Source organism: Delphinus delphis, chromosome 2, assembly GCF_949987515.2.
Source record: "Delphinus delphis chromosome 2, mDelDel1.2, whole genome shotgun sequence".
Classification (NCBI taxonomy): domain Eukaryota; kingdom Metazoa; phylum Chordata; class Mammalia; order Artiodactyla; family Delphinidae; genus Delphinus; species Delphinus delphis.
The window spans coordinates 110448203-110454195 of record NC_082684.1 but is presented as its reverse complement, the minus strand read 5'-3'; the positions used below and the strand labels follow the sequence as shown (position 1 = coordinate 110454195).

The 5993-nt window shown below is 52.6% G+C and overlaps 1 long non-coding RNA gene across 1 annotated transcript; it reads left to right on the top strand.

Annotated features, from left to right (window-relative positions):
- Positions 1-1246: 1246 nt before the first annotated feature.
- LOC132419747 (uncharacterized) lies at positions 1247-3321 on the top strand. The gene is made up of 3 exons (XR_009518237.1): positions 1247-1636; positions 2530-2585; positions 3243-3321. It is a non-coding gene; the product is annotated as an uncharacterized lncRNA (long non-coding RNA).
- Positions 3322-5993: the final 2672 nt, after the last annotated feature.

Below are 5993 nucleotides of genomic sequence, written 5' to 3'. Positions count from 1 at the left end.
GCCTCCCTCCTCTGCCGCTCTGCTCCCATCGTGCTTGGGTCTGAGCCAGGGAAGGGCTCCATGTGGCAGGCAGGCCAGAAGAGGGAGGAGGTGTCATCCTTTGTTCCAGAAGAAGAGCAGAGGCACAAAGCCCACAGGGCTCCACAAGGACCGGCCATCCATGCAGCGGGGCGTGGGATGTCTGCCTGCTCCTGAGGGAGAAGTGCCCCAGATAAAAGGGGCCACTCCTGTCTGAGGACCTCCCACCTGAAGGGAAACCAGGTTGTGGCAGCCATGTGCCCAGGAAGGGAGTCCTGCTAACCAACGCAGCAGGACGGAAACCTGAGTCACAAATGCCGGGAAGAGGTTGGGATGCTGGAAAGTCCAGAAAAGAGCTTGCAGGGCAGGGGGGAAATACAGTGCACAGGTTCTGTTACTTCCTAGGAAGTGGGAACAAAAGTAGATCGGTGGTGAGCCGTGCTGCAGAGCATCAGGAATAAGATCAGGAACCTCCTTCCAGCACCGCATCCCTGGTTCAGCCCGCAAGGGCCTCGCCCACCACAGCTCCTGCTCTGGGATTCTTGGGAGGTTTCTTTTCCCTTAACTTTACCCCCATTCCTTCAGGGCCTCAGGTCACCGCCGGAAGGTTGCCCGGAGGTGGTGGAGCAATCCAGGTGGACATGATGCCACCCCCATCAGGGTCCCAAGAGGAGTCCGACGTGGAAAAGGAGGCAGAACTTGGTACACCCCAGACTTGGGCAGAACTTGGTGCACCCCACCGGCCTCCCCCATACACCCCCTCCCAAGTCCTTTGGTGTCCAAGTTATAGCCAGGGCGTCCTCAGGCCCCTCTGGCCTCTTTCTTTCACATGGTAATCACTCACACAGCTGTAAATAGTCCCACTGAAGTTTGAGCTGCTCTTCCCTCCAGGCGCCTTGGTGAGACTTTCTTCCTGGGAAACGGTATCTGGACCCTTGGGATGGAGGTGGGAGGAGAGGGGGACCCAGGGGGGCCTCTGAGGGGATTGGCTGGCGGGGCTCAGGGGCCGTGAGGGGAGTGAGCTCCTTACACCAGCTGAGAACCGGGCCTGCTTTTCTCCCCCTCCCTTGTCAGCACATCCCTTGAGGGCCCTGAACTTCCCACCCCACCCCCAGCAGCTTTGGGGTTGAAGCTGGGCCGTTGCCTGGACAACCCCAGTTCCCAGCCTTGCCTGGTCTCTGCATCCAAAGACAAAGGAGCGGGATGCTGGTCACCTGAAACAATGCTCCCTCCACCCGCAGGAGGAGCTGGGGACCGGCCCCGGCTGGGCTCCCGCTCCGTGGAGGGGGCAGTGGACAAAGGCTGGGGGGCCATGGGGTGAGTGAAAGGATGGGCGCAGACTTCGGATCAGAGTCTGGGCTCAACGTCCAGTCCAGCCATCTAATGGCCAAGTGACCTTGGACAAGTTATTGGACCTGTCTGTCCCTGTTTTCCTCTTTCATTCGGGAACCAGGGTATCTAGCTTGCAGATTTGCTGTGACAGTTCGGTGAGATGCTGAATGTTGGTCCCCAGCACGTGATTCTTGATTCCTGAGTCTGTTACCCACAGCAGCAGCAGGAGCCTGTCACAGCAGCAGTGCCGGAATCCCATACCTGACCTCCGTCTCTGCACCTGGAGGTGAGCGCCCGGAGGAAGAAACGACCTTCCCCATCGCCTGGCAGTGGTGCCCAGCCCAGGGCGTGGCTCGGAGCTCCTTGTCCCTGGGCTTCTGGTTTGGGATACCTGTCCTCCTTCCCTCACTTGTCCCAGGTGAACTGTCACTTCCTAGAGGAAGCCTTCCCTGACAGCCAGGGCAAGCCCAACCCCTCCCTCCCGTCTGCCCTTAGCACCGGGAACCCTCCGGCCTACACAGAACACGTGACACCTGGAACCACCAGCCTTTAGCTAGTGTCCTCTCCCCCTAGCTTCCAGACCAGAAAGCAAGGCTGAGCCCGAAGCCCACGCCCCACGCACCCTCATTCCAAAACCGCAGTGCTGGGAGTGGACAGGCAGGATTGTCCCAGGTCCTGGAAGAGGCAGGGGCCACTGCTCTGCCAGCAGGGCCAAGGTGGCAGGTGGCCCTCAGCTCCAGCTAACTCCAAGAAGGCTCTCTCCATGGGTGGCCTCTGGTTGAACCGTAGAGTCCTGCTGCCAGGGCCGGGATGGCTGCCAGCCCCTGCCCCTGCAAAGCAGCTGAGCTTCACCCCCATCAGGTCTTGCAGCCAAAAGTGGGCCAGGCCACTCTGCCCAATCTGGGACCAGGAAGCCCAGGGGGGGCTCTCTCACCCTCTGCCACTGGAGATGAGAGCATCTCCGAGAAAGGCGGGCTGGCAGAGCCAAAGCAGCCAGGTGTGGAAATAGAACCACTCAAGTTCATACCCTGGTGCCCCACTCCTGTGTGCCCTGGGCCAACATGCTTAACCTCTCTGAGTACAGTTTCCTCCTCTGTAAAATGAGGATGATGACACCTACCCCCATACTGTTACTGTAAACAAAATAAACATTACATGTCCTTTCTTTTTGCTTGGCAGGAAGAGACAAGGTAAAAGCCTGGATCTTGGGACTGTGCAGACATGTGGGCCTACAGGTGTGAGCATTTACTGTGACTTCAGGGCTCCCCCAAGCTTTCAGATTTTTCTGGGTCAAAGAAAGTTTGCCAGTGTCTTGTCTTCTTCTTGGAATGACCTTCCCATGGAAGGCCCTAGAGCGAGGGGCTCTCACTGGCTGGAAACCCATAGGTCTCATATCCATGATGCCTTTGAACCTGACCGCCCAAAGGGCGTCCGAGTCCCCCATTTGTGGGTGATCACACCAAGGCTCATGGAGTTAGGTGATCGGCCCAGCCAGAGCCAGCGGCAGGCCCATGCCTGCCCACATGCAGACCCAAGATTTGCCCTTAGACCAGTGTTCCTCAAAGGACACTTTAGATCCCTGCATTTGAACTGTCTGGGTTGCTTGTTAGAAATGCATCTCCCTGGGCCCAACCCCAGATTTAAGGAGTCAGAATCTCCTGGGAGAAGGCTAGGAAACTCACAGCTTTCACTAACTCCCTGGGGAGTTTTACCCATACCACAGTTCAAGAGACCCTGGGTGCACCCAATACCCCCACCCCGGCGAGTTGGGGTGGGGGGTGGGTGGAAAGGAAGAAGGAGAGAGCTCCAGTATCCCACCCCTCAGGGCAGTGAGGTCCTTTCCACTCTGCACACAGAAGTTCCCTGCATGGAATCCCGCTCTTGTTCTGCAGATAACGCTCCATGAACACTCTGGCTGTTTACAAACCTGCTGACACAGTCTGGGAGCAGTTGCACGGTTCTGAGCAAGGTGCAGGCTTCAGTCTCTTCATCTGCAAGGTAGGAACCCTACAACCCCAAGGGCTGCTGCGATGATGAGATGACGGGACAGCACAGAATCCGTGCTCTGTAGATTTCTCCTGCTATTGTTGTGTGTGCCGACGTTGTCACTGAAGGGCTGGGTGGCCTTGAATGTGTCACATCCACAAAGTAGGTGGCTGGACTAGAGAGCGGCTCTCAGCCTTGCACGCGTTAGAATCATCTGGGGGGGCTTTGCGCCTCGGCGGCCCAGGCCCCACGTGTGGCGGATTCCCCCACAGAACCTTTAAGATGGGGCCCAGGCATTAGTACCTTTGAACAGTTACGGGTGGTTCCTACGTGCAGCTGAGGTTGAGAGGCTGGACGATCCCCAGGCTTGATCGCAGAGGTCAGCTCTGTTCTGCAGGTGAGGCTCCCTCCCCCAGGGTCTCCAAACAGCCCCTGAGATGGAGCCGTCTCTGCGTGTGATGGAAGCCTGGGCTTTGAGTAGCTGGGGCTCTGGGCCTGAAGGATGACAGCTGTCTCCTTGGGGCCTTGAATCCCACTAGAGTCTGCCAAGCAGCAGAGTAAACATGAGGGAGAACAAGGCAGAAGTGTTGCCCGTGGGAGGAGCACAGCCCAAGGGGAACTGGGCCTGGGCTTGAGGGAACACTCCAGGGGCCTCCAGAAGTAATGAAAATGGTGGGCAGAGAAGACAGGGCCCCCAGCCCACTCTGGAGGTCTGAGCCAAGCTCAGTTGGCTCGAGCACTGCCTGCAAGTCCCAGATTCTGGTGCCAACCTCCAGCTGACTTTCCCCCCAAGGATTCTAGACCATCGTGATCCCTGCCCCAGCTCCACCTGCCCTTTCACACCCACATCATCTCCATTTAGCCCTCTCCCAGCCTGATAGGAGCCACTCCTCTGCAAGGATGCTGTCTTAACATTTAGGGGGGATTTGTTGTTTGATATAATTGTAACTCATATTCCCTAAAAAAAGATATGGGAAATACTGATTTATTTTTAAAACATTTTTAAACACCTATAGTCCCATCACCCGGAAGAAACTATCCACTAATATTTCATTATTTTCTTCATATACATTTTTTAAAAACTGGATTTATAATACTGTAAACAGGTGTACATCATAGTGATTCGGGGTAATTTTTTTGGCAAATGATGTTCCATTATAGCTTATTACAAGACATTGGGCATAATTCCCTGTGCTCTGCAGTAAATCCTTCTTGCTCATCTACTTTATGTGTAGCAGTTTGTACCTGCTAATCCCATACTCTTCATTCTTCCCTCCCCCACAACCCTGTCCCCTTTGGTAACCGTAAGTTTGTTTTCTACATCTGTGAGTCTGTTTGTTTTGTAGATAGATTTGTTTGTATTCTTTTTAAGTTTCCACATATAAGTGATTATCATATAGTATTTGTCTTTGTCTGACTCATTTCACTCAGCATAATATTCTTTTGGTCCATCCATGTTGCTGCAAATGAAAATATTTCATTCTTTTTTATGGCTGAGTAATATTTATATATATACATATATATATGTATATATATACACACACACCCCACATCTTTTTTTTTTTATAAATTTATTTTATTTTTGGCTCTGTTGGGTCTTCGTTGCTGTGAGCAGGCTTTCTCTACTTGCGGCGAGTGGGCTTCTCATTGCTGTGGCTTCTCTTGCTGTGGAGCATGGGCTCAAGGCACTCGGGCTTCAGTAGTTGTGGCACACAGACTCAGTAGTTGTGGCACGTGGGCTTAGCTGCTCCACGGCCTATGGGATCTTCCTGGACCAGGGCTCAAACCCGTGTCCCCTGCATTGGCAGGTGGACTCCTAACCACTGCCCCGCTAGGGAAGACCCACCACATCTTCTTAAACCAGTCACCTGTTGATGGGCCCTTGGGTTGTTTCCATGTCTTGACTATTGTAAATAGTGCTGCTATGAACACTGGGGTGCATATATTTTTCTTTTTTTTTTTGCGGTACGCGGGGCTCTCACTGCTGTGGCCTCTCCCTCCGCGGAGCACAGGCTCGGACGTGCAGGCCCAGCAGCCGTGGCCCACAGGCCCAGCATGTGGGATCCTCCTGGACCGGGGCACGAACCCGCGTCCCCCGCATCGGCAGGCAGACCCCCAACCACTGTGCCACCAGGGAAGCCCCACATATATCTTTTTGAATTAGAGTTTTCATCTTTTCTGGGTATATACCTAGGAGTGGGATTGCTGGATCATATAGTAGCTCTATTTTTAGTTTTTTAAGGAACCTCCATACTGTTTTCCATAGTGGCGGCACCAATTTACATTCCCACCAACAGTCTTTGTAGACATTTTTATTTAGCAAAATTAAAGTCATGTTCTATATAGACATTTATATCCTATTTACTTCATTCCACATTTTCATATAAACATTGGGTACTTAATACTCCACTTTATAGATATTATTATTGTTCCACTCTCTAGATATATCACTTGGAAATTTAGGTATTTCCAATTTTTCATTGTTATGAATAACATACAGGACTAATTTATAGCATCATTTTCCCCCCTGTTTCAAAGTAAAAACATGTTTATTAGAGAAAATGTAGAAATTATTGATAAGTAGAATAAATAACTGAAAATCAACCATAGTAGGAACTTCTGCTTCCACCCAAGATAGAGTAATAGGGACCAGATTT